Source organism: Haliotis rubra, unplaced genomic scaffold (assembly GCF_003918875.1).
Source record: "Haliotis rubra isolate DU_JTF1 unplaced genomic scaffold, ASM391887v1 Scf190, whole genome shotgun sequence".
NCBI classification, from domain to species: Eukaryota; Metazoa; Mollusca; class Gastropoda; order Lepetellida; family Haliotidae; genus Haliotis; species Haliotis rubra.
In genome coordinates this window covers 228,598-243,725 of record NW_025765892.1, presented here as the reverse complement: position 1 = coordinate 243,725, position 15,128 = coordinate 228,598, and the positions used below count along the sequence as shown (strand labels likewise).

The window sequence follows — 15,128 nt, the reverse complement described above, 5'->3', positions numbered from 1 at the left end:
ACTGGAATCTGCAGCTTCATCAGGAACAGTGGTATGCCGGTCTTGGATGCTCTACCACACTGTTCTGGCCCAATGTTCTGCTGCTCTGCCTCGCATACCAATCATACATGTCACGTCATCAACAGGGGCACCTGTGATCAAGAGTTTGGTGTTCAGGTATTTTGCCCTGCTGTCATGCGGACTAATATTCCTTGACAATGGCTATTGATTCCTATGTTGGTCAGAAAGGCAAGTGGAAGCTACAAAACTTAGATGATTGGAAGAATGTCCAGAATGAGAATGGAATAGTTGAAAGTCTGAGCTGCATATTCTAAATGAAGAGTATATGGATTTTGAAACAGGAATGCAGTGCTATGTGAGATGGTATCAGAAAACCTGACAATGGTCATATTCACAAGCACATCATACAGTGTACTTAGCACATGGAAGCCATGAGTAATTGGTTTTGCGAACTCAGCATTTTTACTGCCGCTCACTGCAGCATGGTGGGTAGTTTATGGCAGTACTTGGAGCTGACATGTTCCCAGATCACAGATCTGTCCTGTACATCAAGCTCTTGTCAGTCCCCTCACATCCCAATACAGAAGGCAATAACTAGATTCAACACCAGACCAATGGAACTTTACCTTGGGAATGAAAAAACGGTATCTTATGTCACTGGTATTGGATGATTCGGACCAGATATATTGTCAAATGATGAAATTCGGTTGAAATATGTGACAATGTGAAACAGATTCATGGGGGACAATTCAAGGAAAACTTGATTCAAGGAAATTTAGTCTTTTACATATTTAAAATAGAATTGCTGGCTTCTGCTTTATGTATAATAATTCATAGTGAGTGATGGAGGTTAGGGTTAGACATGAGATGAATGTTAAATCCCATAGAAACAAATATCTTTCTCCCATAGATTTCATGTTTGTTAATGAAAAAGATCCCCGTATTTTAGACTCAAGATTTTAAGAATTATTTATCTCAGCTTGATTTTGCTGTTGAAGTTGGGTGATAAGGAGCTGTTTGTGCATCTCATGATGAAGATGAGCTGTTTGTGCATCTCATGATGAAGATGAGCTGTTTGTGCATCTCATAATGAAGATGAGATGTTTAGGCATCTCATGATGAAGATGAGCTGTTTGGGCATCTCATAATGAAGATGAGATGTTTGGGCATCTCATGATGAAGATGAGATGTTTGGGCATCTCATGATGAAGATGAGCTGTTTGGGCATCTCATGATGAAGATGAGCTGTTTGGGCATCTCATGATGAAGATGAGCTGTTTGGGCATCTCATGATGAAGATGAGATGTTTGGGCATCTCATGATGAAGATGAGATGTTTGGGCATCTCATGATGAAGATGAGCTGTTTGTGCATCTCATGATGAAGATGAGATGTTTGTGCATCTCATGATGAAGATGACCTGTTTGTGCATCTCATAATGAAGATGAGATGTTTGTGCATCTCATAATGAAGATGAGATGTTTGTGCATCTCATGATGAAGATGAGCTGTTTGGGCATCTCATAATGAAGATGAGCTGTTTGGGCATCTCATGATGAAGATGAGCTGTTTGTGATCTCATAATGAAGATGAGCTGTTTGTGCATCTCATAATGAAGATGAGCTGTTTGGGCATCTCATGATGAAGATGAGCTGCTTGTGCATCTTGTGATGATGACGAGTTGTTTGTGCATCTCGTGATGAGGGTGCTACTTTCAGTACCACCAGAGTCTCCACCAGTGTGTGTTACCAGCATCTGTCTGGGTGTACATGTCTGGGTGTGCTGCAGGAGACTTACTACACCAACTGTTGATGTAGTTACGATCAACAACACCGATGTTGCTGCAACACCTGAGAGATGGGGTAACTCCCCCTCCTCCATTACATGGCCAGACGTGTTTGCCTCTACTTGACACGCACTTCGGGGACTAGTTCTGCTACTTCAGAGGGAGTAGTGTTGCCAAATGGTACATGCATTTCTCACCCAACATTTAACAGATCGTGTTGAGGATTTTATGATAGTACGAAGTTTGTCCAGATCAAAGCTTTATCATGTCTCTTGGAGTCTGTGAAATGTGCATTATGAGGTGATGTTGCAATCATAGTGTTTGGAGATGTGGAGATATGAAACTGCTTCTTGCCATACGTGATGAAGATGCAGCAAATTACTTCCATAATGTACACATAATTAACTTGAAAGTCAAATCTTGGGTAATTATCTAAGTATAAGTGAACATATCTTTTTAGTATTTTTCAACCAAGTTCCAAGGAACAAAAAATGGTCTACTGATACCAGAGATTGTGTTTACTTGACAGTATTCAGAATCACTGAGCAGCTGACTGGTCTACTGATACCAGAGATTGTGTCTACTTGACAGTATTCAGAATCACTGAGCAGCTGACTGGTCTACTGATACCAGAGATTGTTTCTACTTGACAGTATTCAGAATCACTGAGCAGCTGACTGGTCTACTGATACCAGAGATTGTGTCTACTTGACAGTATTCAGAATCACTGAGCAGCTGACTGGTCTACTGATACCAGAGATTGTGTTTACTTGACAGTTCTACTGCTTGACAGTATTCAGAATCACTGGGCAGCTGACTGGTCTACTGATACCAGAGATTGTTTCTACTTGACGGTATTCAGAATCACTGAGCAGCTGACTGGTCTACTGATACCAGAGATTGTTTCTACTTGACAGTATTCAGAATCACTGAGCAGCTGACTGGTCTACTGATACCAGAGATTGTTTCTACTTGACAGTATTCAGAATCACTGAGCAGCTGACTGGTCTACTGATACCAGAGATTGTTTCTACTTGACAGTATTCAGAATCACTGAGCAGCTGACTGGTCTACTGATACCAGAGATTGTTTCTACTTGACAGTATTCAGAATCACTGAGCAGCTGACTGGTCTACTGATACCAGAGATTGTTTCTACTTGACAGCTGACTGGTATTCAGAATCACTGAGCAGCTGACTGGTCTACTGATACCAGAGATTGTGTTTACTTGACAGTATTCAGAATCACTGAGCAGCTGACTGGTCTACTGATACCAGAGATTGTGTTTACTTGACAGTATTCAGAATCACTGAGCAGCTGACTGGTCTACTGATACCAGAGATTGTTTCTACTTGACAGTATTCAGAATCATTGAGCAGCTGACTGGTCTACTGATACCAGAGATTGTGTTTACTTGACAGTATTCAGAATCACTGAGCAGCTGACTGGTCTACTGATACCAGAGATTGTTTCTACTTGACAGTATTCAGAATCACTGAGCAGCTGACTGGTCTACTGATACCAGAGATTGTTTCTACTTGACAGTATTCAGAATCACTGAGCAGCTGACTGGTCTACTGATACCAGAGATTGTGTTTACTTGACAGTATTCAGAATCACTGAGCAGCTGACTGGTCTACTGATACCAGAGATTGTTTCTACTTGACAGTATTCAGAATCACTGAGCAGCTGACTGGTCTACTGATACCAGAGATTGTTTCTACTTGACAGTATTCAGAATCACTGAGCAGCTGACTGGTCTACTGATACCAGAGATTGTGTCTACTTGACAGTATTCAGAATCACTGAGCAGCTGACTGGTCTACTGATACCAGAGATTGTTTCTACTTGACAGTATTCAGAATCACTGAGCAGCTGACTGGTCTACTGATACCAGAGATTGTGTCTACTTGACAGTATTCAGAATCACTGAGCAGCTGACTGGTCTACTGATACCAGAGATTGTGTTTACTTGACAGTATTCAGAATCACTGAGCAGCTGACTGGTCTACTGATACCAGAGATTGTTTCTACTTGACAGTATTCAGAATCACTGAGCAGCTGACTGGTCTACTGATACCAGAGATTGTTTCTACTTGACAGTATTCAGAATCACTGAGCAGCTGACTGGTCTGCTGATACCAGAGATTGTGTCTACTTGACAGTATTCAGAATCACTGAGCAGCTGACTGGTCTACTGATACCAGAGATTGTTTCTACTTGACAGTATTCAGAATCACTGAGCAGCTGACTGGTCTACTGATACCAGAGATTGTTTCTACTTGACAGTATTCAGAATCACTGAGCAGCTGACTGGTCTACTGATACCAGAGATTGTTTCTACTTGACAGTATTCAGAATCACTGAGCAGCTGACTGGTCTACTGATACCAGAGATTGTTTCTACTTGACAGTATTCAGAATCACTGAGCAGCTGACTGGTCTACTGATACCAGAGATTGTTTCTACTTGACAGTATTCAGAATCACTGAGCAGCTGACTGGTCTACTGATACCAGAGATTGTGTTTACTTGACAGTATTCAGAATCACTGAGCAGCTGACTGGTCTACTGATACCAGAGATTGTTTCTACTTGACAGTATTCAGAATCACTGAGCAGCTGACTGGTCTACTGATACCAGAGATTGTTTCTACTTGACAGTATTCAGAATCACTGAGCAGCTGACTGGTCTACTGATACCAGAGATTGTGTTTACTTGACAGTATTCAGAATCACTGAGCAGCTGACTGGTCTACTGATACCAGAGATTGTGTTTACTTGACAGTATTCAGAATCACTGAGGGCAGCTGACTGGTCTACTGATACCAGAGATTGTTTCTGCTTGACAGTATTCAGAATCACTGAGCAGCTGACTGGTCTACTGATACCAGAGATTGTGTTTACTTGACAGTATTCAGAATCACTGAGCAGCTGGTCTGACTGATGGTTGTTTCTACTGATTCAGAATCCAGAGATTGTGTTTCTGCTTGACGGTATTCCAGAATCACTGATTGGCTGGTCTGCTGATGCCAGAGATTGTTTCTACTTGACAGTATTCAGAATCACTGAGCAGCTGACTGGTCTACTGATACCAGAGATTGTGTTTACTTGACAGTATTCAGAATCACTGAGCAGCTGACTGGTCTACTGATACCAGAGATTGTTTCTACTTGACAGTATTCAGAATCACTGAGCAGCTGACTGGTCTACTGATACCAGAGATTGTTTCTACTTGACAGTATTCAGAATCACTGAGCAGCTGACTGGTCTGCTGATACCAGAGATTGTTTCTACTTGACAGTATTCAGAATCACTGAGCAGCTGACTGGTCTACTGATACCAGAGATTGTTTCTACTTGACGGTATTCAGAATCACTGAGCAGCTGACTGGTCTACTGATACCAGAGATTGTTTCTACTTGACAGTATTCAGAATCACTGAGCAGCTGACTGGTCTGGTCTACTGATACCAGAGATTGTGTTTACTTGACAGTATTCAGAATCACTGAGCAGCTGACTGGTCTACTGATACCAGAGATTGTTTCTACTTGACAGTATTCAGAATCACTGAGCAGCTGACTGGTCTACTGATACCAGAGATTGTTTCTACTTGACAGTATTCAGAATCACTGAGCAGCTGACTGGTCTACTGATACCAGAGATTGTGTTTACTTGACAGTATTCAGAATCACTGAGCAGCTGACTGGTCTACTGATACCAGAGATTGTGTTTACTTGACAGTATTCAGAATCACTGACTGCAGCTGACTGGTCTACTGATACCAGAGATTGTTTTGGTCTACTTGACAGTATTCAGAATCAGAATCACTGAGCAGCTGACTGGTCTACTGATACCAGAGATTGTGTTTACTTGACAGTATTCAGAATCACTGAGCAGCTGACTGGTCTACTGATACCAGAGATTGTTTCTACTTGACAGTATTCAGAATCACTTGAGCAGCAGAATCACTGGCAGCTGACTGGTCTACTGATACCAGAGATTGTGTTTACTTGACAGTATTCAGAATCACTGAGCAGCTGACTGGTCTACTGATACCAGAGATTGTGTTTACTTGACAGTATTCAGAATCATTGAGCAGCTGACTGGTCTACTGATACCAGAGATTGTTTCTACTTGACAGTATTCAGAATCACTGAGCAGCTGACTGGTCTACTGATACCAGAGATTGTGTTTACTTGACAGTATTCAGAATCACTGAGCAGCTGACTGGTCTACTGATACCAGAGATTGTTTTTACTTGACGGTATTCAGAATCACTGGAGCAGCTATTCAGAATCCAGAGATTGTGCAGCTATTCAGAATCACTGGTCTACTGGTCTACTGATTACCAGAGATTGTGTTTACTTGACAGTATTCAGAATCACTGAGCAGCTGACTGGTCTACTGATACCAGAGATTGTTTTACTTGACACTGTATTCAGAATCACTGACAGTATTCAGCATCACTTGCTGACTGGTCTACTGATACCAGAGATTGTGTTTACTTGACAGTATTCAGAATCACTGAGCAGCTGACTGGTCTACTGATACCAGAGATTGTGTTTACTTGACAGTATTCAGAATCACTGAGCAGCTGACTGGTCTACTGATACCAGAGATTGTGTTTACTTGACAGTATTCAGAATCACTGAGCAGCTGACTGGTCTACTGATACCAGAGATTGTGTTTACTTGACAGTATTCAGAATCACTGAGCAGCTGACTGGTCTACTGATACCAGAGATTGTGTTTACTTGACAGTATTCAGAATCACTGAGCAGCTGACTGGTCTACTGATACCAGAGATTGTTTCTACTTGACACAGTATTCAGAATCACTGAGCAGCTGACTGGTCTACTGATACCAGAGATTGTGTTTACTTGACAGTATTCAGAATCACTGAGGGCAGCTGACTGGTCTACTGATACCAGAGATTGTTTCTACTTGACAGGTATTCAGAATCACTGAGCAGCTGACTGGTCTACTGATACCAGAGATTGTTTCTACTTGACAGTATTCAGAATCACTGAGCAGCTGACTGGTCTACTGATACCAGAGATTGTTTCTACTTGACAGTATTCAGAATCACTGAGCAGCTGACTGGTCTACTGATACCAGAGATTGTTTCTACTTGACAGTATTCAGAATCACTGAGCAGCTGACTGGTCTACTGATACCAGAGATTGTTTCTACTTGACAGTATTCAGAATCACTGAGCAGCTGACTGGTCTACTGATACCAGAGATTGTTTCTACTTGACAGTATTCAGAATCACTGAGCAGCTGACTGGTCTACTGATACCAGAGATTGTTTCTACTTGACAGTATTCAGAATCACTGAGCAGCTGACTGGTCTACTGATACCAGAGATTGTTTTTACTTGACAGTATTCAGAATCACTGAGCAGCTGACTGGTCTCTACTGATACCAGAGATTGTTTCTACTTGACAGTATTCAGAATCACTGAGCAGCTGACTGGTCTACTGATACCAGAGATTGTTTCTACTTGACAGTATTCAGAATCACTGAGCAGCTGACTGGTCTACTGATACCAGAGATTGTTTCTACTTGACAGTATTCAGAATCACTGAGCAGCTGACTGGTCTACTGATACCAGAGATTGTTTCTACTTGACAGTATTCAGAATCACTGAGCAGCTGACTGGTCTACTGATACCAGAGATTGTTTCTACTTGACAGTATTCAGAATCACTGAGCAGCTGACTGGTCTACTGATACCAGAGATTGTTTCTACTTGACAGTATTCAGAATCACTGAGCAGCTGACTGGTCTACTGATACCAGAGATTGTTTCTACTTGACAGTATTCAGAATCACTGAGCAGCTGACTGGTCTACTGATACCAGAGATTGTGTTTACTTGACAGTATTCAGAATCACTGAGCAGCTGACTGGTCTACTGATACCAGAGATTGTTTCTACTTGACAGTATTCAGAATCACTGAGCAGCTGACTGGTCTACTGATACCAGAGATTGTTTCTACTTGACAGTATTCAGAATCACTGAGCAGCTGACTGGTCTACTGATACCAGAGATTGTTTCTACTTGACAGTATTCAGAATCACTGAGCAGCTGACTGGTCTACTGATACCAGAGATTGTTTCTACTTGACAGTATTCAGAATCACTGAGCAGCTGACTGGTCTACTGATACCAGAGATTGTTTCTACTTGACAGTATTCAGAATCACTGAGCAGCTGACTGGTCTACTGATACCAGAGATTGTGTTTACTTGACAGTATTCAGAATCACGAGCAGCTGACTGGTCTACTGATACCAGAGATTGTGTTTACTTGACAGTATTCAGAATCACTGAGCAGCTGACTTAGTTGAATGTCAGGTGCTATATTTAAATTAATTATTTATATTTTTCAGGGACATTGGTCTGCCACTAAATATTTTCACAGTCATAGTCTACATGTTGCCTTGAATTGTGTGTATAATGTTGTTTTAAGCAGATAAAGGCTAGTATTAGCTCTCCTTAGATTGTATTGTTATATTATCAGGGGAATTATGTTCAATGGTGATAAATACCCTAGGTCCATTACCCAATGTAATTCCATATTGAGCATGATTCAGAATACAAGACACATCGATCTAGTTCTCATGAGTGTAATTCTTTGCTACACTTACTATAAGAAAATGGAAATTATAATGTCCTTTATATGCAAAAGAAATTGGTGATGGATGACCCTGGGTAGCTACCCTGACAGAATGGAGATATAATGCCCTTGATTAGCGAGGATGATGCTGTACCTGAAGACTCCAGTGTTTGTCAAGCATATTTCATTGAAGGTTTGCTTTTTTCTTGCAGGGCTTGCATTGTAGAGGACTGACCAAGCCTTCATGCTATAGGTAAGTGGATGTTTATTTTTGCAGTGGAATAGGAACACCTGGGCCCCGTTCCTCAAGGTGATCGTAGCGCTATGACAGTCGTAAGTCTATGTTAAAGTATGGGAGTTAAGATCATCTTAGCGCTATGATCGCTTTATGGAACGGGACTCTGGGCATTGAAAGCAATGTGCTAAGAATATTGTCTATGTTACTTTATGGGCGCTACAATCACCTTAGTACTCCTTGTGGGACTGGAGGCTTGTTGTGATCGTTTACTTAATGAAAGTGGGGTTTAAACCGTGAACCTTGTGTTTAGTTCTACACATGGAGGTTTGCGATCAACTGTTTTGGAGCTTTGACATGAGCAGTCTTGGAGCTTTGACATCAGCAATTTTGGAGCTTTGACATCAGGAGTTGTGGAGCTTTGTCATTGACAGTTTTGAATCTTTGACATCAGCAATTTTGGAACTTTTACATCAGGAGTTGTGGAGCTTTGTCATTGACAGTTTTGGATCTTTGTTGTCAGCAATTTTGGAGCTTTGACATTAACAATTTTGGAGCTTTGACATCAGCAGTTGTAGAGGTTTGATATTGACTGTTGGTGTTGTAGAGTTTTGACATCAGTAGTTCTTAAACTTCACTGGACATTTTACATCAGTGGACATTTCTGATCTGCCCAGTGTCAAGGAGCCATTTGTATCAACAGTTGATCTACACAGTGACCACATTACACTCATGTCTGCATTTATTGATTTGATGCTCAGTGTTACACATTGAACAATGTTATATTAGACAATCAACATACCAGGGTACAATAAAGGTTTCTGTGTGAACTGAAACCAAATAAATCTATTTCTCAAACAGAAGGATGTGCCTGAAAGATGTGAGTTGTGCATGTGGCTCTTTGTTCTTAGTGACCTGTCCATCACTTCCTCAGTGAATTCATAGACACCAGACTAGACCATCTTAGATATGGGGCACAAGATCAGTAGATCTTACAGTCATCCAGTACAGTATTTTCTCCATGCAGTAAAGTGCATTGGGTCTGTAGCAATATCAAGATATTCATAAATTAGATAAGGACGATAGATATCCTAAGCAGACCTTTGAAATATTTTGAGGTTTTGTTTCCATTCTTGAACAAGTACATTGTAACTGAGCGTTGACCTTGTTAACCGGAACCGCAATCCAGAGATTGTTCTTCATCTCAGATGCTTCCAACAAGGATGAAGGAATTCTTTAAAAATTAGACAAAAAAGTCTGATAAACAACATGGAGGCTGCCACACTATCACAATACTTGCGAGTAAGTGACAGTTGGGATTGTGTACATTGTGTCGCTCAAGTCTCATTTGTAGAAATGTCTTGCTTAATATGTTAAAAGCCAACGGGCAGAAAAAGTTGGTGTAAGTTGGTCCATATGCTGTTTATGTTGTACTTAACCTCTGGCGGGTACATACAATCATGGTGGCGTATTTGAAAACAAGTTTGTTCCCACCTGAGAAAACACAACCATAGCCGGTATCATGTAGATGCAAACACTTCAGGATGTGTCATACACCAGACTGACTCGAAAAACATTTCAATTGTTTCAAATTCTTTCATGTGTGAGGACATGGCATGCTGATATTTAAAGATTTGATTAAAGGAATGTTTGTGTTATTTTCTTTCTGTTGAAGTGGAAAATGGTTTTACTTTGTAACTTTCTATACGTTGCACTGGGATTTCTTTTCATTAATAGTGAAAGGAAATGAACAAGATATGTATTATTCATATTGTGTAGTGAATACAGCTGACGTGTGTGGGGGTTTAGTTCGGATTTCACAACTCAACACCGTTAGTTGATAGTTGCCATAATTGTTCTCGTTTTGTACTTGATTATCATTTGAGTTTTGTAAGTTGTGAAGTTCCTGTGAACCTATGACTGTTCTGTGTTAGTTGATCTGCAGCTGACTTTGATGATGGTTGTGTAGTAACAATACATTGGGTGAGATATTACTTAGGGTGAGACACCCTTACATTGGGTGAGACACCCTTACATTGGGTGAGACACCCTTACATTGGGTGAGACACCCTCACATTGGGGGAGACACCCTCACATTGGGGGAGACAACCTTACATTGGGTGAGACACCCTTACATTGGGGGAGACACCCTTATATTGGGGGAGACACCCTCACATTGGGTGAGACACCCTTACATTGGGGGAGACAACCTTACATTGGGGGAGACACCCTTACTGGAGACTTGAGAAAAGACCTAACAGGACAGTTGACTGGACACCCGTCAAGACACTAGACTGGTTCGATACCTGACAGAACACTTGAATGGACACATGACTGGACACCAAACTGACCAGACAGATGACAGGAGACATAATTGACAGGACTCTGACAGGACACCTAATTGAACTAGATACCTGACAACATCTGACAGGACACCTTATGGGACATCTAACTAGATACCTGACAACATCTGACAGGACACCTTATGGGACATCTAACTGGATACCTGACAACATCTGACAGGACACCTTATGGGACATCTAACTGGATACCTGACAACATCTGACAGGACACCTTATGGGACATCTAACTAGATACCTGACAACATCTGACAGGACACCTTATGGGACATCTAACTAGATACCTGACAACATCTGACAGGACACCTTATGGGACATCTAACTAGATACCTGACAACATCTGACAGGACACCTTATGGGACATCTAACTAGATACCTGACAACATCTGACAGGACACCTTATGGGACATCTAACTAGATACCTGACAACATCTGACAGGACACCTTATGGGACATCTAACTAGATACCTGACAACATCTGACAGGACACCTTATGGGACATCTAACTAGATACCTGACAACATCTGACAGGACACCTTATGGGACATCTAACTAGATACCTGACAACATCTGACAGGACACCTTATGGAACATCTTACTGGATACCTGACAACATCTGACAGGACACCTTATGGGACATCTAACTGGATAGCTGACAACATCTGACAGGACACCTTATGGGACATCTAACTGGATACCTGACATCTGACAGGACACCTTATGGGACATCTAACTAGATACCTCACCATCTGACAGGACACCTTATGGGACATCTAACTAGATACCTGACAACATCTGACAGGACACCTTATGGGACATCTAACTAGATACCTGACAACATCTGACACCTAACTGACTGAACACCTGGCAGGACACGTAGCAGGACACGTGACTGTGGACATGACTGTATACACTGGGGTTACTGGGTGTAGAACCTGGTCCCACAAATAATATGAAACAGGATAGCATGTATGTCAGTAAATAGCTCAGTAGATTCCACAAACCATCAGGTTTGGCTATTTGTTTTTAGCATGTAAGTGCTGATTGATGTAAATTGGTTCCTGTTTATGTAGTGTGATAGGTCCGGCTTTGATCTTGGCTGATAACTGTGTGAATTTGTGAGTCATTATCTCACTGCCTGACAGGCTTCCTAATCCCTGCTAGAAAAACTGAAATCTGATTGTTGATGGAACCAATTACGTGGGGATGACTGTAAGCCAATACCTTGCAATTAACTGGAACTGGTGGGACCACCATTAACAGATTGGAATCACAATTGTTGAACATTCTCACTCCACTTTTTGTATATGATGAAATGAAATGTGTTAAACAAACTCAGATGAATTCATTGGAGTCCTGTGGTTTTGTGGGGAGTCCTGTGGACTTGTTGTGTGGCCTCTGGGTTGTAGGGAAATATGGTGTACACATGGCATATCTGGAAACATGAATCTTGCAGGGTAAACATGAATCTTGCAGGGTAAACATGAATCTTGCAGGGTAAACATGAATCTTGCGGGGTAAAACAAATTTTGCAGGGTAAAACATGAATCTTGCAGGGTAAAGCATGAATCTTGTGGGTAAAACTTGAATCTTTCAATGTAAAATATGAATCTTGCAAGGTAAACATTAATTCAAGTGTAAAACATAAGGTATGTGCATTATTTGACAGCAGCCTATAAATTATTGAATTTGGGCCAGACAAACCAGTGATAAGTAGGTGAAAATGTCCTGATGCAGCTGTTCATTATTAAACTATCCAAAATGTTTTGTGTGTCAGTGTAAAGATTAGTGTGTGGCCAGATGCTATATGGTCTCCATTGGGAATGTTGTCAAGAACTATAACAGTTATATAATAATATTGCATTAGGAGAAAGAACAATGTATGAAAGCATGAAATGTAAGTGTCAAAATAGAGTTAACAGTTTATAGTAGAGAAATATTATGTCTTCGAGGGAAACAGAAATGAGATGGCCTCCCATGTCATTGTGTGGATTGTGAGTTGGTGAAGTTAAAGCTTCCAATATTTTTGCATCAGTAGCCTGGATGTTCTGTCCAATGCCTAACAGATACATCTATATCACACGTAAATGTGGGATTATACTGACAATGAACGTATGCAGGCCATGTGTAAAGGTTGGTATTCACCAATATATGGGTTAAGTACACAGGAAAACAATGTCTTGTGACATTAGTATATATCAGCTTCAGACACTCCTTAATCCACTGAACCGCATGTAGCGATACTTAAACTTTGGATTAATTTCACCCTGTAATTAGAATCATTTCAAATATATTTGCACTAAAATTTCATTTCAATTTTCAATTCTTTATCTTTAATAATGATATGTTAATAACTTTTGAATATAATTATTACACTTATTTTTGGAATTATGATCTTTACGGCCAAAGGAATAATGAGTATTGGTACTTTTTACATAAAAGTGAAAGGGTCAATATTCACTGTGAGATATTAATGGTAGAATGTGTTGATTCCATTACGACAACATGTTCAGTTCCTCTCATCTCTGTGTTGCTCCTCGTCCTGGGTCCGGCATCAACATCAGCAGCAACATCTCCATACCCTCTGCCATCCTACTCCACATAATTAAAAGGCTGTGGCTTAAACCACTTGAGTCCCGGGAGTCTTAGCCCTTGTCCTCCGTGCCCTCCCTGGTCCTCAGTGAGGACAATGATTAGTCTCGATATGCAGCATTTGAGGGCAGCCGTGTGCTTGGCACACGATACACATACTGGAGGAGATAGAAATAGACACTGATTTTACCAACAGCTTCAACATTGATCGGAAAAAGCTGTAACCTTAATGGGCATTAATTCGACTGAGCTTTGTCAAACGGGCCATTTGTAAAGCAAAAAGTGCAGAGTTGTTGTCGATAGTCTGCAGTTCAGTGTTATGGAAAGCGCCAACGAATCTGTCTGATGATGTTGTTTGACGTTGGAGCTGCGTCGCCTTGCCCTCCTCCATCCAGATGGATATTCACTCACCACAGCTGCACCTTATGCACATGCACAAAAAACATCTCTTCCACCGTATTGCATTTTCAGCACAACTCACAGATGGCCCTAGTTGGTTCAACATGGCGCCGATGGTAGCAGCCCTCTGGAATTGGTTCTGGAGTTTGTCTATGGTGTTTGGGAAGCAAGCGTCTTTGGTTCCTGTGTTTGTGTGCAACAGAAGTTGTCAGGACTTGCAAACGGGCCTGTTTATGTAAACTGTCTTGCTCTTACTGCCCTCCCTGCACAGGAATATTTGTGTTCAAGCATCAGCACAAACTTTTTATCATCCTACCGTAGTTGATGAAAGGGGCTGAGAAGTTCGTTTATTATTAATCTAGCAGTTTTATACACTGCCAAGAAACTTTGGAAGAGAGTTGAAGTACGATGTTTGCTAATGTTGTGTATCTTGTGTTGATGTAGTACAAGTCGGAGCCTCAGCCTGCATTTAGCACCATCACACACATCACAGAATCTTGGATCGGGATGTTAGTTTTATGTTTGTCCCAAAAAATCTGTTACGTTCTTCAGGGCTTCTTTGCCAATGAAGCCAAAAGGGATTGAGTGAGTTATGGTAGTTCTAATACAGGTGAACAATAGTCGTGGTTTACGAAGCAACAAATGAAATGCTGGATTATTTGGTATGTCCTGAATGCTGATGAGCCTGCATGTTCTGACAGTTATATTACCTTCACCATCAACACTCATTTCAACTTGTGTGTGTAACTGTCGTCACAGTGCATGAAAATGCATTCAGTTGCTGATCCAGAACATCCGACTCAATATGCTCTCTCCATTATCATTACCAGACACCCCATCGTTGAGGGGTGGTGAGGTAACAGAGTGATTGAAGTGTTTGTTCATCTCACTGAAGACTGGGTTCGATTCTCCACATAGGTACAAAGTGTGAAGCCCATTTCTGGTACCCCAGCCATGATATTTCTTGAATGTTGCTAGATGCGACATTAAACCTTATTTCAACGTTCTCACTAAAGTCACTGCAACAAAGTTCATGTTGAGACTCGTCAAAGGTTTCACATAATTGGCTGTTTTCATTGACATTTCTGCCTCTTTTTACAACTTTCAGAAGTAGAAAGTTTGACTCAAGTTTCTTTAGGCG

At 41.1% G+C, this 15,128-nt stretch overlaps 1 protein-coding gene across 1 annotated transcript in view; it reads left to right on the top strand.

Annotated features, from left to right (window-relative positions):
* Window positions 1-15,128, top strand: part of LOC124274405 (roundabout homolog 2-like) — a 310,106-nt gene that overhangs the window by 183,874 nt on the left and 111,104 nt on the right. Inside the window, 1 exon segment of the mRNA XM_046709782.1 lies at window positions 8,614-8,654. The gene's annotated coding sequence lies outside the window, so the exon portion shown is untranslated.